Source organism: Malania oleifera, chromosome 10, assembly GCF_029873635.1.
Source record: "Malania oleifera isolate guangnan ecotype guangnan chromosome 10, ASM2987363v1, whole genome shotgun sequence".
Classification (NCBI taxonomy): domain Eukaryota; kingdom Viridiplantae; phylum Streptophyta; class Magnoliopsida; order Santalales; family Ximeniaceae; genus Malania; species Malania oleifera.
In genome coordinates this window covers 84,279,632-84,301,409 of record NC_080426.1, presented here as the reverse complement: position 1 = coordinate 84,301,409, position 21,778 = coordinate 84,279,632, and positions in this window count along the sequence as shown.

Below are 21,778 nucleotides of genomic sequence, written 5' to 3'. Positions count from 1 at the left end.
GCTTCTCTAAGATCATTTACGTGGTGGTCCTAAAAAGAATAAATTCGTAATCGGGTGAGACACATCTCAGTAAAAGAAAGAAACAATATATATTAAAACAATGTGTTGTCATCATGAGAATATAATCAACATTTTAATATCATTTGCAAACCGTTAACATAAATTCTGAAATCATTTTCTGAACCTAATTATACACAAGCAAATATTTACCACGAGACTACGCAAGGATAGGGGTGATTACCCGCCCATACAAGTAGCACCCCTTTGCTTTGATATATTAGGCAACCCGAAGGTCACAACTGAAGCATACCAAAGCCTCACCTTACTCAGTAAGCCCTTTAGTGCCAGATTAATCTCGTACTCACACAGTTCATACAAAGTTTACCAGCGAAGGCCCACAAGAATAAGGAAATCTACCCGCCTATACAAGTAGTTTCCCTCTGCCCTAGTGCGTTATGCAGCCTACTGCTACATCTGATACTACTAGTGCACTCGCCTTTCTCAGCAAGCTCTCAGGAGAAGATTTTGCCCGACCCTAAAGTAACATGTTCTACTAACATACATACTTGATAATACCATAATACATTATTCTATCTGTCGTTATTTAACCATCCATTTCTGTTCATGTTCATAACTTTAGTATTTCATAGCATTTCACTTTACGTAACCTTTAACAGTTTACATCATTCACATTTCATATTTCACATCCATTTCATTCACATTTACATTTCATTCATTTTCATTTCATTCATATGTACTGCAGCTCCTTTTAGCTGTACATCAGTTAGTCCATATAGATATGCGCTAGAATCTTCTAACACAACTCCTTTTAGTTGTTATCAATTAGTTTACAGCTAATTTTAACTATCATTGCATACATGGTTGGATTATCAAATACAAGCAACATGGTCCTTATACATTTCATTATCATTGCATGTCTTACATAACCTGCATCTCATATATATAGCATACGTTTACACCGCATTACTATCTACTCATGCCACACAGTTTTGCACAAAAGTTCATACATTGCCTGTAAAATAAGCCAACCTACATTTAATGTTTATATACTGAAAATACCTTTCATTTTCACATATACGTAGCTAAATAAGCATTCCTAAGCTCAGAAAACATTATTTAAATGGTTGGCATTTATACCCACGTGAAAACATATAAACATATATAACATAGTCCATTTTTACAATCTTAAAAACCTGATTTAATATATAAAATTTTCCCTTACCCGAATCCTCGAACTACACCAACAGGTATCCTAAACCGATGCTTGTGATGCTCACCGGGTCCATGGTTTAAAAACCCTAGTTTAATTAAATAAACTCCAAATAAACTATTATTTCTACATTTTATCAACTTAATAACCTTAAATAACCTATACAAAACCCAACACTAAAAATCCAGACCCTTACCTCAACTTAAGAGCGTTTCCCAAAATGCCTAGTTTAGGAAACTAATCTGCTAAATGCGTAGAGAATCCTCCCTAGAACACCGTAGCAACTTCCGATCATCGATTTGGGTTGAATCCGGGCTAGATGAAGTGATAAGGGAGAGAAGACGACCAAGAGAGAGAAAATCGAAGGAAATTTGATTTCCTTCGCATGGAAGCAACCCTGGTTCAATTTATAGAAGCTGTTACCACATGGACTTGTCGACAAAAAGATAGGACTTGTCGATGAACCACTAAAGAACACTCGTCGACATGGCTGTGAGCTCGTCAATGAGTTTCAAAACAGTGAAAACCCTCTCAGTTAATCCTCGTCGACGAGACATACTTACTCGGCGATGAGGCACACGACATCACTCGTCGACAAGAAAATCCTGCTCGTCGATGAGCACCTGCTTATTATCCCTTTTCAAATTCTTTTCCCTTTTTCCTTATTTATATTTTTCATCTATTATTTTTCCTAATTATTTTATCATTAAAATATTCCGGGTCATTACAGTACTTCTTCTTTAAATTCCCATTTTTTGGGATTGTTGGGGTTGTTTACAACTGCCTTCTTTCTTCCATCATATGCACTTTGGAAGTATGCTCTTCTGTAGCTTTTTGGTTCTGCCTAAACACTTCCTCAACTTGGAAATATTGGCCCAATTGTTCGAGAGGCATATCATCCTTCCTGTGCTTCAAAGGTTTTCCAATATCTTTCCAAGATGGAGGTAACTTATCAATAATAGACGAAAGAGAAATGCATTCATCCATTTTCATATTATATTGATTAAACTGATTAAGGATATGCATAATTTCATGAAACTGCCCTACAAAAGACCTATTATCAACCATGGTATGATTGAAAAATTTTTGAGTCATAAATTTCTTACTAGTCGCATCATTTGTGAAATACATAGCCTCGAGTGCATCCCACAACTCTTTTGCATTAGCCATATTTTGATACAGATCGAATAGATTATCTGACATTGAATTGAAAATGTGGCCTTTGCATATATAGTCATCTTGTTCCCATTTAAGCCTTGCACGTCCTTGAGCCAAAGTCTCATTCTCAATCACAAGAAGTTTGGGGGTGGTCAATACATGCACCACTTTGAGACCCGCGAGAAGAAAGTGCATCTTTTTCTTCTAGCGCCTAATTGCTTCCATTGAATCATTCAAGTTTGAAAAAATCCACAATGAATTCCCTCAAGGTTGAAGAACCAGCCATAACAAAATAACGTTTTAAGAATGTAGAATCATCAATAGATAAAATACTGTAGATTTGGAAATGCTTCAAGGCACGTTACAATGTTGTTTTTCTTAAAACATTATTTGCCCCCATCAAATCGGTATGTATTGAGTCAGAAAATACGTTTTCAGGATACAATGAAACCCATAATATAATCTGATATCAACAAATTTTCTAGAATTCTATTCCTGCTGAAAAATAGAATTCAAATTTGAAAAAGATATAATTTGTGGAAGCTTTATGTAAGAAAGAGAAGGAGAGAATGACGAATTTTTCGTATTTTTTGTGAAGTTGATTATGTCCTTAAATTGATAGAATTATGCCTTTTTCAAAAGGTTGCATATGTTCAAATCGCAAAGTAGATTCAACTAGCGTCAACCTGGTTCTGCCCTAGTCGAGAGTTGGTCGAGCTTGGTCGAGACATTCTAGAAAATCAATTATTTATTCATGTTCAGTTGATGGTACCATTGACTAGGTTGCACCTGGTCTCTTGGTCGTGCCACTTGATCTTAAAAAATATAAAATTAATTTTAAGTCATCCGATAATGATTATAAGTCACAATCTTGCAACGATGCAAGCATGCAAAGTGTTAAGTGCTTGTGCACCAACTAAATGCTCCACTAGCACCCTACAGCCCACGCCACGCATGTGCGCGCACGAGTGCGTGTGCATGTGCATGTGCGGATGGTCCAGAGTACCGTCCTAGGATGCACTAAAGTACACACTAGCACTATTTCTTAACCAACGTTAAGAGATTATCCCACCTTATCATTTATTAATGAACTTTCCTTTTCCACTTTATCCAATGTAGGATAAACCCACATAACATTAAATACTCCTCATGAATGCTTTAGAAAATTCATAAATGGAAGACTTTGAAAAACCCAAAAAAATGCATATTTTAGAAAATATTTCAACATATCCTGCAAGTCTGAATATTTTTGGAAGGCACCAATGATGTGGAACTCTAGAGAATGTTGATGAGTGAAAAATTTGTTGAATTTATCGTCAAGGTGGAGATTTTTTGGTTTTTGTTTGTCCCACATAGGTGGGAAGATTAGTTGAACCTTTGGAATGAAGCTATATAAAGAGCTTCCCTCTCCATTTGTAATCACACCTCAAATTTGTAGAGTTACAAATTGTATTTGTACTCTAGGGTTTTTATAATTCCTATTAGTAATCTGAAATTTGCCCCAAGTTTTAATTATTTTGGAAATAAGTGGATTGATTGTCGGCGCCCGAGGACGTAGGTAATTTTCTACTGAACCTCATAAATTCTTGTCTTGTTCTTTATTGTTGTCTTTTATTATTAATTTTTGCATTGTTTTAGTTTTGATTATATATTCAATAGCAATAGTTATAGTATTGGTGTTTGACACAAGTGGGGTGCCCAGCACAACACTTTGATTACTACCAATTCGTTGAAAATCACAATGTTTAATTATAGTTAGATATTTTTATACTACAAATAACTTTTTATAGGTTATAAAATAAGCTTCAACCTCATGCTCTAATACACTTGTTAGAAAATTTCCATAAAAAATTATCTTTAACATTATTTTACAAACCATAATCAAGTAAGGATATAGAAAATAATTCATAACATACCTATTGTCATTTCTATCAAGATAATCAAGTTTGGATGCAAGTACCTCTTCTATCCTTATATTCTTTTTGATGAATTATCAATTATATGTAAACTACTTGATTTTCTCTCCCCTTTACTTATTTTTTACGTTCGGTTTAGTGATGAAACTTCTACTAAACTTGTTGAGTAGTGAAATGGACCAAGAGCCCTTTATATAGTTCTATAAGTGACTCAATCCATCAAAGAAGGTTAAGTATATACATCGCACCATTTCTCTTTCTTAAAGGTGAACGTACCTTTATTTTTCTTGATTTAATAAAATACATTATTTTACATTGATTAAATGAATTCCCATAATTTTGGTCAATATATCTCCATTATTCTATTATATTTTGAGAGACTATTTATTATTCATTAAGAATACATGACTTTAGTCATTGTGTCTTGCACATCAATAAATATTGTACTTGATTTTGGTTAATGTACATACTATTTTCTTCTTGAATTATGGCATAACTTAAATGCTAATGATTACATGTGCATATAAACAATTAATTAAGAATTAAGTTAGGCCATAATTTAAGAAGAAAATAGTATGTACATTAACCACAATCAAGTACCACATATATATATATATATATATATATATATATATATATATGAGACACATTAAACTTGTTTTTGCTAAATGGAATTTTCATTCTTTTAATTGGATATGAGTCTCTCTCCCTCTCCTTGATCCTTCTCCTTTCTCCTTCTAAATTTTTAATTTGAATTTTTTCTTGGAAAAATGTTTATGTCGCGGAGATGATGGATGGTTATTGGAGTGGGTGATAGTTATAGTTATGTGATAAAACTCTAAGATCTTTTCAAAAAATAAATGTTGAAAATTTTCCTATCTCTTTAAAAAATCTCTAAGCCAAGGGAACATAGATGCTAAAGATTAGGTTACGATTTGTCCTCTAAAAGCCAAGTTGGGCACTATTTGAATATAGAATAGCCTAGATCCGAACATTTTGGGTGAGATCCTACAAGAATAAACAATTAGAGATGTCAAGACCTCATCTTGGTGAACAACATATAATCCATTTAACAAATAGTGTACTAGGATAGAATCCGCATTAAATTTTGTAGTAGGTAGTATTATAATGTCCTAGAAAATACTAAAATAATAGGGTCTAAGATAAATAAAATAGGTAATATAGAGTCAATAGACCTACTAGAAAATACAAAAAGATTTTTGAAATCTGTGACCAATAAAAAATTGAGCGAGAAAGGTGAATCGTCTACGCAAGTAAATTCACCCAACGATTAAAAAAAAAAAAACACCCTTATGTCATGTAAAGGGAGAAAAATAACTATTAATGAAATCTTAACTAGAAAAGCTATACTTACCATCTAGATATCACCCTTTTATGTATCCATCACTTTGTATGTATTGTACCATGTACATAGAACAATTATTTAAAGCAATAGGTAAGAAAAAGTGTGATGTTTGGTGGGTCACCATAGCATTACTCAATCATAACAATGGATTGTAAGAAAAATAAGACATACCAAGACTTTAAAGCCAATAAAAAAAATTATAGAATATTGGAGGTTTAGGTACAAGGAAGAAGATGACGTTGAAGAAAGAAAGAAGTATCTAAACATGATATAACACTTATACGAAGCTACTTATTGAATCATATAATTATGTCCTAAATAGATACTAAGTCGGATCATGAGGAATTTTGCACAACAAGCATAGTGATGTCTGCAAAATCGAAGTTATAATTTAAAGTGTGAGTTATGGTGTATTCCCAAGACGGGGGTGAATTGGATATTTTAAAAATTTTAGGTCACTTATGCCTTATTTTTAAAAAACACAACCACACAATCACAAGCTAGGGGATATACAAGTTTCAGTATTACACAACCAATCTCAAGTGCAATAAATATTTAATGCATTCACAACAATCACAATAAAATAAATATAACCATGCACAAGCAGAAATTTAAATAGATAAAGGAAAGAGAAGCAAACAAAATATTTTTACGAGGTTCAGCAAATCCTACCTACGTACTCGCCTCAAAGCAACTTGCTTGAGGATTTCAACTAACCGCTCCTTAACCAAGGCGGAGATGCCTTTTTACAATCCGCTTCTTCCCAAGGCGAAGCTACCTTTCCAGACGATACCCCACGTCTGGCCTGGTTCTATACCTGAACTGTAAATACAATGGAAGTAAAAAAATTTTGAGTACAATAAAATGTTTCATGAAAGCTAATGTGTACAAATGAAAATCTTAAACACTCTCACGAGATATAATTTAAAGCTCAATAGAGTTTAGGGTGTTTCTTAATAAGATTTTGCAATAAGAGAGTAGATGATCTTTGAGTATAAATATGTATATGAATGCTTCAAAGATTCAACCCCAATAAAAATTTTCTTCAAAGATTATCTGTAAAAATGAATGTAGGAGAAGTTAGGGTTTGCTCTCAAAATGACTTTTGCAAAATGAATAGGTAGGAGACTTTGATGTGAACAAATGAATGCTTCTTCAACAACCCTCAAGGGAAATAAATGATTTGCAAATGATAGGAGTGAATAAGAGTAAATGCTCTCTCTCAAAAATATTTTTCAAAATGAAAGAAAAGAAGAGAGTAGATGAGCTCTTTGATTTTTGAGAGAATGAGTGTAAAAATGCCCAAATATGTTTGAGTATGAATATGTAATGGCAAAAGTTGTTTAATGAATTCTAAACTTGGTATTTATAAGCATTTTTGGCATATAGCCGTTTTATGGCTATTGGAGCAATAGAAAATTAATATCCTTGAATTTTATGGCCGTTGGGGAGCTGTTGCATTAGTTCTACTCGTTAGACTCGTTGATGAGTGGCTATGATTCGTCGATGAGTGATCTGCACTAGTCGATGAGTCACCTTCTTTTGTCGAGGAGTCACCTGGGCTAAAAATCATTTTAAGCTACTGGATTTTCTTGTCGACTAGTCAATAGCACTCGTCGACGAATCAATCCTTTTCGTCGACGATTCAAGCTCGTTCGTCGATGAGTGACTTGGGCAAAAAACTCGTTAAGGCTACTGACTTGCGTTAGTCAACTAATGGCATGCATTATTCGACGAGTCCCCTATTTTTCACACTTAATAAGCCTTCTAATGAGTTAACCCAACCTAGAACAAGTGTATATGAATTTTCATGAAAAGCTTGAGTTCGTAGGGTCAGTCCATGGTTATTTTTTAGCTTTTCATCATATCAAGCAAGACATGCATATTAAAATCAAATTTAAAACAATACAATTGAAAATTTATGTGTCTTCATTCTTTTTCTCTTTAATCTTCCATTGAATGGGCCAAGCCATATGTGCTTTAAGTTCCTCATAGCCTCCATATTGCAATCAGTATTTGTGCCTTATGAGATATACATCTGTTCAAACACTCAACGCACAAATGAGATTCTTATGATTTTCATTATTAAAATAGGGATCGGACTCAAAAGATCAACAATCTCCCCCTTTTTGACGATGACAAATATAGGAGCAAAATAAGGTTAGCCTTGTAAGGCTCCCCTGCACAATATGCATAAACTCAAAATAGACAATGTAAGACAAGCATATTTAGAAAGAATATATAAAATTTTTAAGTTAAGAAATTTACATTTCAACTCAATATGCATTTAGTTTAGGCATTATCGCTCAGATACCAATTGATGCCAGTTGTGAATAAAAGAAGGTTAGGAGAATGCAAGTTATATGATAAAGAATTTTGCTCAAATATTTCTCCCCCTTTTGTCATCAACAAAAGGCCTAAGCTAAGCATAAAAACATTTAAGCATTGAATAAGCTTTGAAGCTCCCCCTTAGTTATGCACTTTTCTCAATTTCACGAGATAGGCCTAATTCCTCAAAAGATTACTCAGGTAATTCTAGGCATCTTTCCTAGTGTGCAACAAGTCTAATTCACGTCTAATTTGGATAAACCTATTCTCTTGAAATGGTTTCATGAATATATCAGCCCATTGTTTATTAGTACTTACAAACTCTAGTGCCACATCCCCCTTTTGTACATGATCACAAATAAAATGGTGTCTAATTTGAATATTGTGCTTAGTTCATGAGTGTGAGATGTGGTTCTTTGAAATATTTATTGCACTAGTGTTATCGCAATTTATGGAAATAGTGTCATAATGCAATCTATAGTCCATTAGTTGTTGTTTCATATAAAGCATTTGAGCACAACAACTTCTAGTCGCAATATATTCAGCATCTGTTATGGACAGAGCAACTGAATTATGTTTGTTGGAAAACCAAGAAACCAGAGATTGTCCTAGGAAATGACATGTTTCGCTCGTGCTCTTTTGATCGACTTTGCTACCAGCAAAGTCTACATCAGAATAGCTGACAATCTCAAACAAGGAATACTTAGGGTACCAGAATCATAATTCAATGGACCTGATAAGGTATCTAAGTATCCTTTTAATTGCTAATAGGTGTGACTCTTTTGGTGCTGCCTGGAATCTTGCACACATACAGATACTAAACATGATATCTGGTCCGCTAGTAGTTAGGTATTACAGGCTACCAATCATGCCTTGATAGAGCTTAACATCTACCGCTATACATTGCTCATCTTTATCTAGTTTGGTAGAAGTGCTCATAGGTGTTCCTAGAATTTTGGTACCTTCCATATTGAATTTCTTGAGCAAATCCTTTACATATTTTGATTGGCATACAAAGGTTCCACGTTTAGCTTGCTTTATCTAAAGCCCTAAGAAGAATTTGAGTTCACCCATCATGCTCATTTCAAATTCGTCTTGCATGCACTTGGCAAACTCATCACACATCTTTTATTTGTTGCTCTAAATATGATATCATCCACATATATTCGCACTAGGAGCATATGTTCATTCTCAGATTTTATAAAGAGAGTTGTGTCTATATTTCCTCTAGTGAACCCATTATCTAGCCAAAAACCACTCAGTTTTTCATACCAAGCTCTAGGAGCTTGCTTTAGTCCATACAAGACTTTAATCAATCTAAAACTATGATTTGGGAATTTGTAATTTTTGAATCCTAGAGGTTGTTCTACATACACTTCCTCATTTATATAATCATTCAAAAATGCACTACTAATGTCCATTTGATATAGCTTGAAGTCCTTAAAGGATGCATAGGCTAACAACATAAGAATGACTTCCATTCTAGCCACAGGAGCATATGTTTCTTCAAAATGTATTCCTTCCTCCTGGTTATACCCTTGGACAACTAGTCTGACTTTGTTTCTAATAACAATCCCAATTTCATCTTTCTTGTTCCTATAGACCCATTTGGTTCCAATGATAGTATGATCATCAGGTCTAGGAACCAAGGTCTAGAATTTGTTTCTCTCAAATTGGTTAAGCTCCTCTTGCATGGACATCACCCAAGATTCATCCTTAATGGCCTCATTTATATTCTTGGGCTCTTCCTAAGACAAGAATGTCATGTGGATACACATGTTTCTAAGGGATGATCAGGTGGCTACACCTCGTGATGGTTCACCTATGATTTGATCTATAGGATGATTCTTTACAAATTTCTATTCCTTAGGTAATTCCTGAACCTCACTTTCTATTTGATTATCCTTAGCAGATGTTTCTTTAATTTCTGTGCTCTTTTTATCATTATTTTCAATGGATAATTTTTCTAATCCCTTTCTTATCTTTAGATCATCCTCATCAGTCTCTTTAGAGAAGGGATTGGACTCATCAAATAGTACATGGATGGATTCTACAACAGTCAATGTTCTTTTATTAAACACCTTGTAGGCTCTACTATCTAAGGCATAACCTAGAAAGATTCCCTTATCAGATTTTACATCAAACTTTCCTAGGTTATCTTTATCTCTTAAAACAATATTTATAGCCAAATACATGAAAGTAGGAAATGTTTGGTCTATAGTCATTCCATAATTCATAGGGAGTTTTGTTGTGAGTGGGGCTAATTAATACTCTATTCTTGACATAAGAAGCAGTGCTAACTACTTCAGCCTAGAAATATTTAGGTAGGTTGTGTTCATTAAGCATAGTTCTACCAATTTCTTGTAAGGACCTATTCTTTCTCTCAACCACACCATTTTCTTGTGGAGTCCTAGGTACTGAAAAATTATGGGATATGCCATGTGCATCACAAAAATTTTCCATATCTTGATTTTTAAACTCATTACCGCTATCACTCCGGATGTGTGTGATCGTATACCCCTTTTCATTTTGAATTTTCTTACAAAATTTGAAAAAAATTTCACATGCTTCATCTTTTTGTGTTAGAAATAATACTGATTACGCGTCAAAGTTGCGTAATTAGGTATTTAGAATCATGCATTAAAGATTATAATTTTAATTAAAATACCTAATTATGTTTGGTATTTCAACATTGAGCTTATTTGAGATAATTATCCTATTTTGTAGACAATTTACGAATGTTCGTGTTTTATTATTGCAAGATAATTTTTGGATATTAAAGCCGAAATTAAAATGATAATTTTTGGATATTAAAGCCGAAATTAAAATGTACGTAGATCGAGCGGGAGAGAAACCGAGCCACGCATGTATGAAATTGTAGCTGGGTTTCAAATTGAAGAGTCAAGCCCGCATGACAAGACTACGTGAATAATGAAGCTGGTTTAGGCCGTGTGCATGCTTAGTGCAAATTCAAGAGGGCCATGCAACATTATTCTTTCATGGAGTGTAAGCATGAGAGGCTCGTGCGTGAAAATCTGTGAGAAGCCGTGAGCTGGGCTTGCTGTGTTTTGGAGTCTTGTGGGCCGTGAGTGAAATTAAATAGGAGGTAGTTGTGTACATGCAAAGTTGAGTAGGGCCGTGAGCAGAGGAGAATGATGGAGTTGGTTTCAAATTAGAGGTGAGTGGGCTTTTAGGGCTGATGTGACACGATCATACATGGCCCATGCGCTGGGGTGCGCTTCTCTCTCTGTGAGGCCAAATTGGAGATGTGCCTACGGGGTTTTAATGCATTGAAAAAAGTCAACTATTCGGGGCAATATATTTTTGAGTTTTAGTTGTTCAAGAAGGGGTGGGGGGGGCTTTTTAGGTTTCTTTGGCTTTAGTAGGCTTTTTTTTTTTTACCCTTTAGTTTATTTTTGGAGGTCTTCTATTCTTCTTCTGGGGAGGAGACCGCGCGCAGCAGGGAAATTGGAGCTCCATCCTCACGGCCTCCTCTCTCTCTCTCTCTCTCTCTCTCTCTCTCTCTCTCTCTCTCGTTACTTTTTAATACTTGTTTAAGTTATTATTAATGTTAATTTTAATTTTGTTTATTTAAAGTCTTTCGCTGGAATTTAAATACTTGTTGGGTTACATTTATTTTTAAGTTCAATTAATTTCCAATCTGAGTTTTTATTGCATTTTAGTTTATTAAGTTCGATTAAGTTTTGTTAATCCGTTATTGAGATTAAGTTTAATTTTGTTTACGTTAATTAATTGGGTTACGTTCAATTGTTTAGTTGGTATTTAATTTTATAGTTGAATGCTTCAATTAATTAATAAAGTTTTGATCTTTAGTCTTTTGTCCAGAAATTCATACATATGATTTATTTATTGTCTAAATAGGATTTAATTACCGTCATTCGTTTATTGTTATTCTAAGCATATTAGGTTTTTATTTTATGTTTTAATTTTAGTTTGTTAAGTTATGTTTTAGTTTCATCACAAAAATCTCAAAAACCCCAGAGGCGAATCTGAACTGTGTTCAATAAACTTTTTCTTTTCTTAATTTATTTCAGAATTACACAAAGTTTGACACTAAACTGCATTCCCTGAAGAGACGATCTGACCCTTGGGCTAATTATTACATGACTAAACTCTTATACTTGGGATAACTTTCGAATTGCTCATTTTTTAAGTGAGTCAAGTTTTTGGCGCCGTTGTCGGGGAATGACAGATTTAGTTTTAAACTAGTGTTTTTCCCTTTTATTTTTCTTTTCTTCATGAAAAAAAAAAAAGAAAAAAAAAAGAGTTTTTTTTTAAAAAAAAAAAATATAAGAAATAAAAAATATGGTTGCACCTGCACCACACAATCTTATGAATTTTTTGCAGTCTGGATGCACCACTACACTATCTTACACTGTTTACCTGATAACACACTTAATTTCATGATTCAGCGTGGGAGGACATCATTGATACCTCAATTCTACGAGACGGAATTCGAGTATCCTTATCAGCATCTGACGGAGCTTGATTTAACTTGCAATACTTTTTTTCCTAGTGCTATAACTGATGAATTTACTAGACTTCATTTATTTACTTCTTCTTTGAAGGATAGAGCAAAGATGTGGTTTAATTTTTTGATGTTTTATTATGTCTCTAATTGGGTTGATATGGAACGTGAATTTTTGCATAAATTTTCTCCCTCACAGAGAACTCAATTTTTATAGGAACAAATTAGTCAATTCAAGCAAAGAGTTGGCGAGAAATTTTATGAAAGCTGAGAGCGATTTAAAGATTTGGTTAATATGTGCGCCTACCATGGATTTGAATCATGGCGCCTGGTCGACTGTTTCTATACTGCGTTGACTTCTGACTCAAAACAGTTTGTCTATACTACGTGTTCAAGAAATTTCTTCGACAAGGAGTCTAATGAGGCATTGAGTTTTTTGGATCATTTAACTAAAAATGCTCAGCAAAGGAATACTAGGATTGACAGAAGACCAATTGCAGTTCAACCTTTAAGAGCAATACATGGTAGAGAGTGGTATGAATTGAAAGATGATTTTGATATTAAGGCATGTCTAGCTGACTTTACTAAAAGATTGGATGCTATGGAGATGGGAAAGGGAGAATAGTACAGAGTAACTTTGGATCAACCTTCCCAGTCTTATGCACCCTCTTATCAGCTGTCATATCGTCAGGTTGTCTTTCAGCATTAGTATCAGCCACAATAGATCACTCAGAGCTATGCACCTTCAGGATTTCAATCTATTGCAACATCTACTCTACCGAAGAAGTCTCTTGAGGATGTTTTTCAGCAGTTCATGCAGATTCAAGTCACAACTAACAATCAGTACACTCAGGCCATAAATGAATTGCGGGATACCATTAATGAGATGAGCACATAATTGAATATCCTAGAAATAAAAAAATTTCCGATAGAACCTTAGCCTAATCCTCAAGAATACTAGCAGCAACAGCAACAAATACATAATGTTTCTCTTAAGACAGCGGAGGCTGTTATTACTTCGAGAAGTGGAAAAGAAGTTTCCCAACCTTAGATACTCATCGACAGACAAACAGTTGTCCTATGACCTAAAGTTACAACTGATACAGATGAAGTCAAAGAAAAATCAAAGGAAGTGAGCCTAGAAGTGAAGAAGTTAGTTAATGAGGAGGCTGAGAGTAATAAGGAGTACCAACCTGTGGTACTCTATCCTCAGAGATTGGTAGCCATGGAACCATCACTCCCTACTGGAGTAAATGTCAAGGAGTGCAATGCTGAAGCAAATCCCCGTAGTGGTAAGGTGATTGGTACACCCGATAAAGAAGTTAAGCAGAATGGTGAGAGTTTAAATTTCAAGGAACCAGGTAAAAATTTTAATGTTAATGCTTTTGAAGAACCAAAGGTAATTGTTCTAACAACTTTGCCTCGAAGACCGGTCCCTAAATAAGTGAATTTCCTAGAAAATATACTGAATAAAGATCATTTCTTATTAAAACAAGGAGGGCAGTCTGCAAATGTTTTATCTGGTACTTTAGAATGTATTGATTTATTTGAGGCTAACAGTTGTCCTAAGACATAAAGTTACAACTGAGATAGATGAAGTCAAAGAAAAATCAGAGGAAGTGAGCCTAGAAATGAAGAAGTCAATTAATGAGGAGGCTGAAACTAATAAGGAGTACCAACCTGTGGTACTCTATCCTCAGAGATTGGAAGCCATAGAACCGTCACTCCCCACTAGAGTAAATGTCAATGAGTGCAATGTTGAAGCAAATCCCTGCAGTGGTAAGGTGATTGGTACACCCGATAAAGAAGTTGAGCAGAATGGTGAGAGTTTAAATTTCAAGGAACCAAGTAAAAATTTTAATGTTGATGCTTTTGAAGAACCAAAGGTAACTATTCTAACAACTTTGCCTCAAAGACGGTCCCTAAAGAAATGAATTTTCTGGAAAATATACTGAATAAAGATCATTTCTTATTAAAACAAGGAAGGCAATCTGCACATATTTTGTCTATTACCTTAGAACGTATTGATTTATTTGGGGCTAACTTTTGTGTAAGTAACAAGATTGATTCATTGTGGCGACTCAAATTTGGAGACTCGTCGGTTCAATTTACAGATCTGCACCGACTAGATGAAATTCCTCCTGAGCGTCCTCCAAACATATTGTGTTGTTTTTATTTTCTTTATTTTCATTTTGTTTTATTTTATTTTATTTTTAGTTTATTTTCAGGTTCATTTTCCCCTAATTTTAGTTTTTCTTTTCCCTTACTTCTCTACCCAAGTATGTCTCAACTTCCTTCCCTATGCTTTCACATTGAGGACAATGTTTCATTTTAGTTTGGGTGTGGAGGGGGGGGGGGGGAGGGAGGAGGAGACAATTTGCATGTGCAATTGGGTGCTACTCATTTGATTATATAATTAAAAAAAGGAAAAAAATGAAAAAAAAAAAAAAAGTATTGAAGATGGATGATTATGCCATGATTAACACTGACTTATACCCTTCACATACTTGCATATAACCTTGGAGTTACACACTTAGGTTATTTATGTGTAGTTTCTCTTTATATGGCTAATCTATGAATTGTAACTCTATGTAGGTTGACTAGTAGTTCATTCGTGTTAATTTGGTTATATAAACTCTTGTATTTACATTGTATCTCATGAGGCTGAAAATACATATTCACGTGACTTGTAGCACTTAGGGTTCCTTATGAGCACTGAGAGAGCACCTGTGGCGACTATGACACCTCGTAAGGTACTATTGACCCATTTATCGTTCTTTTGAGTTTTTAACGTCAGCTTAGAGTTCATAAAACTCAACTTTCCTTTTTATTTTTATGGATATTCTTTATACACTAGTCTCAATTTTTGACTTGCTAGCCTAGAGGTGACATCAAGTGAAGAGATAGAAATCTAGGTCTTGTAGCCTACACAAGATGTGAAGACCAAGCCACCCCTAGAAATAGACTTAGTTCATGGACTACTATTCGAGCTTAATTCACATGGGTGATATGAAAATAATAAAAAAAGTGTAATGATTGTCCTAATTGGCCATGAAAAGAAAGAAATTGAAGAATGAGCAGAAAAAAAAAAAGAAAAGAAATAGAAATGCACCAGAATGGGGTGAAGGATTAATACCTGCTCCACACAACTACAATAAAAAGTCAGGGACTCGACACATGTTCTCCACATATAAAGACTCTTCAATTGCTTAATGCCTCAGAAATATTCATGCTTGGTTTGTGAATTAGTTGATCTAGGATGGTCTTAGTTGGATGTGGCGAGTAAGTGAGAAGATTGGTTGGATATGGCAAGTAAGTGAGAAGATGCTAGGGTGAAGGACCCGACAACTCAAAAATAGGTTGAATCCTTTTTGGACTAGTCCACTCCATACATTTAGCGTTTGTTCCTTGCAATATGTTGGATGTTTGATCATGACACTCCTCACATATGACGAGTGAACCCATCATTTTTGAGTGTTTTTTTAGGGTATACCAGTTAGGTCGAGTCAAAACGATTGTTCTGTAGGTGTCCATTGGTATCCTGGGTGTAACGAGTCATACACATTACACATTCCTTGAAATTTCACCTATTTACACTTGAATTTATTTGACTATATTAACTATGAATTGTAATTTCTAGATAAATCTATAAGAGTATATTGCCCTTGATGGCTATATAATGATGAAACTTGCATGAATGATTTGCTTAAGAGTTGATGAACTGTGTAGGAATGAACTTGTGTGTAATCTGGTGATATTCCTGCATGTGAAATAATATATTTGTGTTGCATGTGCATTCATCTAATATTTGCTGAAATTGGTATGGTACCACCCTGGATTGCATTCACGTTATTTGCTAGAGACTAGAAAAACGTTAGTTGGAGGATGTGATTATTTCTTCAAGTTGTTTAATTAGGCGTTTAAAATCATGTATTAAAGATTATAATTTTAATTAAAATGCTTAATTATGTTCAGTATTTCAACATTGAGTTTATTTGAGATAATTATCCTATTTCGTCGACAATTTACGGACGTTGGTGTTTCATTATTGTAGGATAATTTTTGGATATTAAAATCAAAATTAAAATGATAATTTTTGGATATTAAAGCCAAAATTAAAATGTACGTGGATCGAGCAAGAGAGAAACCGAGCCATGCACGTATGAAATTGTAGCTAGGTTTCAAATTGAAAAGTCAAGCCCGCATGACAAGACTACATGAATAATGAAGCTGGTTTAGGCCGTGTGCATGCTTAATGCAAATTCAAGAGGGCCATGCAGCGTTATTCTTTCATGGGGTGTAAGCATGAGAGGCTTGCGCCTGAAAATCTATGAGAAGCCATGAGCTAGGCTTGCTGTGTTTTGGAGTCTTTTGGGCCATGAGTGAAATTAAATAGGAAGTAGTTGTGTATATGCAAAGCTGAGTAGGGCCGTAAGCTGGGGATAATGAATTTGGAGTTGGTTTCAAATTAGAGGTGAGTGGGTTTTTGGGGCTGATGTGACACGACCATGCATGGCCCATGCACTGGCGTGCGCTTCTCTCTCTGTGAGGCCAAATTGGAGCCATGCCTGAGGGGTTTTAATGCTTTGAAAAAAGTCAACAATTGGGGGCTATATATTTTTGAGTTTTAGTTGTTCAAGAGGAGGGGCTTTGTAACGACCTGAAATTTCCATCCTTTTTTTTTTTTTTTCTGTATTTATATATAATTTATAGTACCTTGCATGAGCATAACTAACATCATCAGAGCTTGAAGTGGGACTGTGGTATCCTGTGCATTTCATATAACACCTAAGCAGCAGAAGTATATACATATCCAACATATTCCAAAATACAATACCAAAGTACTATATACCTAATTGTACATATACACACATATATATAACATTTCCCAAAAATTCCCAAAAACACTGTGGACTAGAGAGACCAGCCCAAAACTCACCCCAAAACTATGCCAACTCTACACCACCTCTACCTCTAAGCCAGCCTTGCTCGCCTAACTGGATTACCTTAACTGTTTAATAATGTTGGGGTGAGACACCTCTCAGTAAGGACAAACATGTTATTACCAATGTGTGGCATATGAGTTAATTGACAACATGTCATTTAATTAATACTGTATACGATATACATCAAGAAAAACATTTGTCTAAGAACACATGCTTATGTTATAGAGAATATGAAAATTTCTGAGTTATCTATTCAAAAGTACTTCTATCTATAATACATAATCTTTGCTTTCTGTGTGTACTATACATAACCATATATTTTTAAACTTCCCCCTAGATGACTATACATCATGACTTACCCCCTCATGATTAGGTTGTGCGGCCCATAGGGGGGCTAAACATTGGTTAGCCCTCCAATGCTATCCTAATTGTATGCATATCTAGATGCCTATAGCACAAAAGGCCTGCTCCACCTGGCTCGGATGCCAAGAAGCTAACAACTCTACTCGAGGGCATAATCGGTTGTACCGTACTCTATTTGAGACGTATGGCTACAGTTTCTATACTATATAACAACGGTACCGTGCTCTGTAAACTGTTGTATTCAATCGCGGTCTGATACTATATAATAATATTTCTACATAAGTCTAGCTGTTTTACCATGATTCTGTATTTTTGTAATAACCATGATTCTGTATCAACTGTATAGTCATGACGCTATAATAACTATATATCTGCATATTCTTGAGCTGTAATTCTGTATTCTGTATGTCATGACTCTATGCTCTGTATAAACTGTATTTCTATATATCATGGTTCTATATTCTATATATCATGGTTCTATAAAAATTCTGTATAATCATGGTTCTGTATATTTCCATATAATCATGGTAATAAAAGCACTGTATAATCAACTTTGTAAAACACTGTACAATCTTGTTCTGAAATATACTACGCAATCATAATTCAGTAATATACTATATAAGCATGATTCTGTAAAATACTGTATATCATATAAACTATATTTCTGTATAATTTTGTATAGCCATAGCTCTGTATATAAAAATGTATAAGCTATGTTTCATAACTCTGTAAGCTATATAATCATGCTTCTGCAAAACTGTATAACATATTCTATAATATTCCAGTATTTTTCATGCCACACAATTCAATAAAACTGCATAAATATGTTCTATAAAACTCTATAATTTTCATGCTTTGATCAAATATTATATTATACTGAGAAAATGTCTAATAAAGCTGGGATAAAATGTATTCCCCTTACCTAACTATCTGGGCTTTAAATACTATTTATAATTCCATGCATGCGGCGTTTATGAAATAACACCCGTATAATTCCCAGTCAAATAATTGAATTTACCATAATAATTATCACATACATATTTCCCCAAATCACCTATCCAGAATTTCTAAACTATACTTTACCTGAGCTTTTGGAAAGATACTCGTTGGGCTCTTTAACCCATATCTGTAGGGTCCCAAAAACACCCTAATCTTAAAAACATAATACCCTAGTTTTACTCCACAAAACACCAGTATATTCCCATACAACACATAATCTAAACTCAAATAAGGCTGGTAATACTGAAAATACCCAATTAATCAACTTACCCTGATTTTGGGATGGTGCCCAAGTTAGCCTAACCAACAATCTACTCCAGCAGACTTGAAGAGAATCTTCCCAGGAGTAGCGTTGTGGCTTCTAATCGTAGAACCAACGAAGAACGAAGTCAGAATCATAGAGAGAAGGGGAGGGGAACAAATTCTAGAGAGAGAGGGAGAGAGAGGGAGCTTGCATGTAAATCCTCACAGAAAGTGTGATTTTCGGCCTTATATAGAGTGTTTGTCCACGTGGCCTCGTCAACGAGCCACGTCATCTCATTGACGAGTACAAGAAGGGGGTTCGTCTACAAACACCTAACCCTCATTGACGAGTTTCAGGCCCTGAAATCAGCTCTCTCAGTAAGTTCTCGACAACGAGACACGTGCCCACGTCGATGAGCCCAAGAAGGATGCTCGTCGACGAGCGCCTTGCATTCGTTAGCGAGACCCTGTGAGTTTCTTTTGAAATTTTCCTTTTTCTCTCTTTTCTTTTATTATTTAATTATTATAATTCTTCAGGTCTTTACTTTCTCCCCTCCTTATAAAATTTCGTCCTCGAAATTTGCTATCTGTATTGAACACCATCCATTGAGGAAAAGAGCTACTTATTTTATTAATTACCCTCACTTATAGCAAAGGAATACCAGGGTTACATAAGCTGTTCTAGGAGATTACAATTATACCCATAAAAGAAAATTTTCTCCCAAAAGAAAAACACTAACTACCCTATAACCAACTATACATTTATCATTTTATACCGAATAAAATAAAACTATTGTCATTTGAACAATATCTTATTGACTATTATTGTATCCCACTAAATAGGTGTGGGTATTTCTGTCTAATTTCCTCCTCAAGATCCCAAGAAGCTTCCTCTATGGCATGATTCCTCCACAAGACTTTTACTAATTGAATTTTCTTGGTATGCAATTCTTGTTCCTTCCTGTCTATGATCTATACTGGTGTTTCCTCATATGACAGTGAATCTCTGAGCTCTATCTCCATATAACTTATAACGTGGGAAGAGTATAGAACAAATTTCCTCAAGATGGAAACATGAAATACATTGTGAATTCTAGATAGAGCTGGTGGTAAAGCTAGCCTATAAGCAACTGACCCCACTCTCTCAAGTATCTCAAATGGGCCAATGTACCTAGGGCTCAACTTATCTTTCTTCCCAAATCTCATAACTCCTCTCAGTGGAGCTACTTTAAAAAATACCCAATCTCCCATGTAAAACTCTAACTCCCAGTGGTGAGTATCTGTGTAATATTTTCGCCGATTTTGAGCTGCACTGATTCTGTCTCTAACAAGTCGGACTTTATCGTACGCGTGCTGCACCAATTCTGGTCCTAATACTCGCCTTTCTCCCACTTCATCCTAGTATAATGGAGAACGACACCTCCTACTGTATAAAGTCTTATATGGTGCCATCCCAATGCTGGTCTGATAGCTGTTATTGTACGAAAACTTGACCACTGACAAATATTGGTTCCAACTGCCTCGGAAATCCAACACGCATGCTCGTAACATATCCTCAAGTATTTGGATCGTCCTCTCTGTATGCCTATTTGTCTGAGGATGAAAAGCGATGTTGAATGCTAATTGTGACCCCATAGCCTCTTGAAATCTCCTCCAAAATCATGAAGTGAATCGGGGGTTTCGGTCTAAGACTATAGATACTGGCACACCATGAGAGCACACTATCTCCTGAATGTATAATTTTGCAAGTATGTCCATAGAATAGTTGACTTTGATAGGGATAAAATGAGCAGACTTCGTCAGCCGATCTACGACTACCCATATAGAGTTCATGGAAAAGTGATCAACACTTCATAATATCTCAGCAATTCAGATTGAAAGAGTGAGCAAGAGAGAGCTTTAAGAAAATAAGATAGCTTTCAGCTTAAGAGTAGTTTTTCAATTTCTTGGTGTGAGTTTGATTCATAAAAACATGTATTTTATAGGCTCAAAAAGATTAATTTGTGTTGTCCAACTTGGAGTATATCCCAAGTTTTTACAAAATTTGGGGCACAAGAAACTTAATTTTGAATTTTAAAACTTTTAAAAAATATAACCGTTAATAGTGTTTAGGTGCTTGAAATCTTGGGGTCAGTCGCCTGAGGTTCTTTAAAACTGAGATTTTCAACTAAAAACAGGGTTAGGAGCCTGAGGTGACAAGGTCAGCCGCCTGAGGTTACATTGCCTCTTCAAAAATTCATCAGGAAAATCTTCAGGCACTTGAACTTATTCTTTAGTCGCCTGAGGAAAATCTTCAAGCGCCTGAGCTTACACTTCAGTTGCTCGAATAGTTATATTTTCTTTTTTTCAGTTCAATTTTCAAAAACACTTGGGTCTCTTGCTTTGTTACTTTATAAAATTATTTTTCAGGGTTTTAAAACAAGGTCTCTAAGTCCAAGATAAACCCTAATGAGTTTCAAAACATTTCCACATGATATCACTATGAAGTACTTACATAGATTCATCCTAAAGCCTTAAACACTCTAAGCTTTGAAGTCTTCATAGTGTCTTTGCTTTGAATCCTCCTAGACTTTAAGCTTGAGTCAACATTAGGTTTCCACATGTTTTTGATCATTTTTGTCCTTTTGAGCTTCCTTTGGATCACTTTGAATATGAGTGTGGCCTTATGGTCCTTGGTGATCTTGAACTTGCATTTCCTTTGATATTTTGAACTTTGTCAATTAAGCATTCCTAAAACAT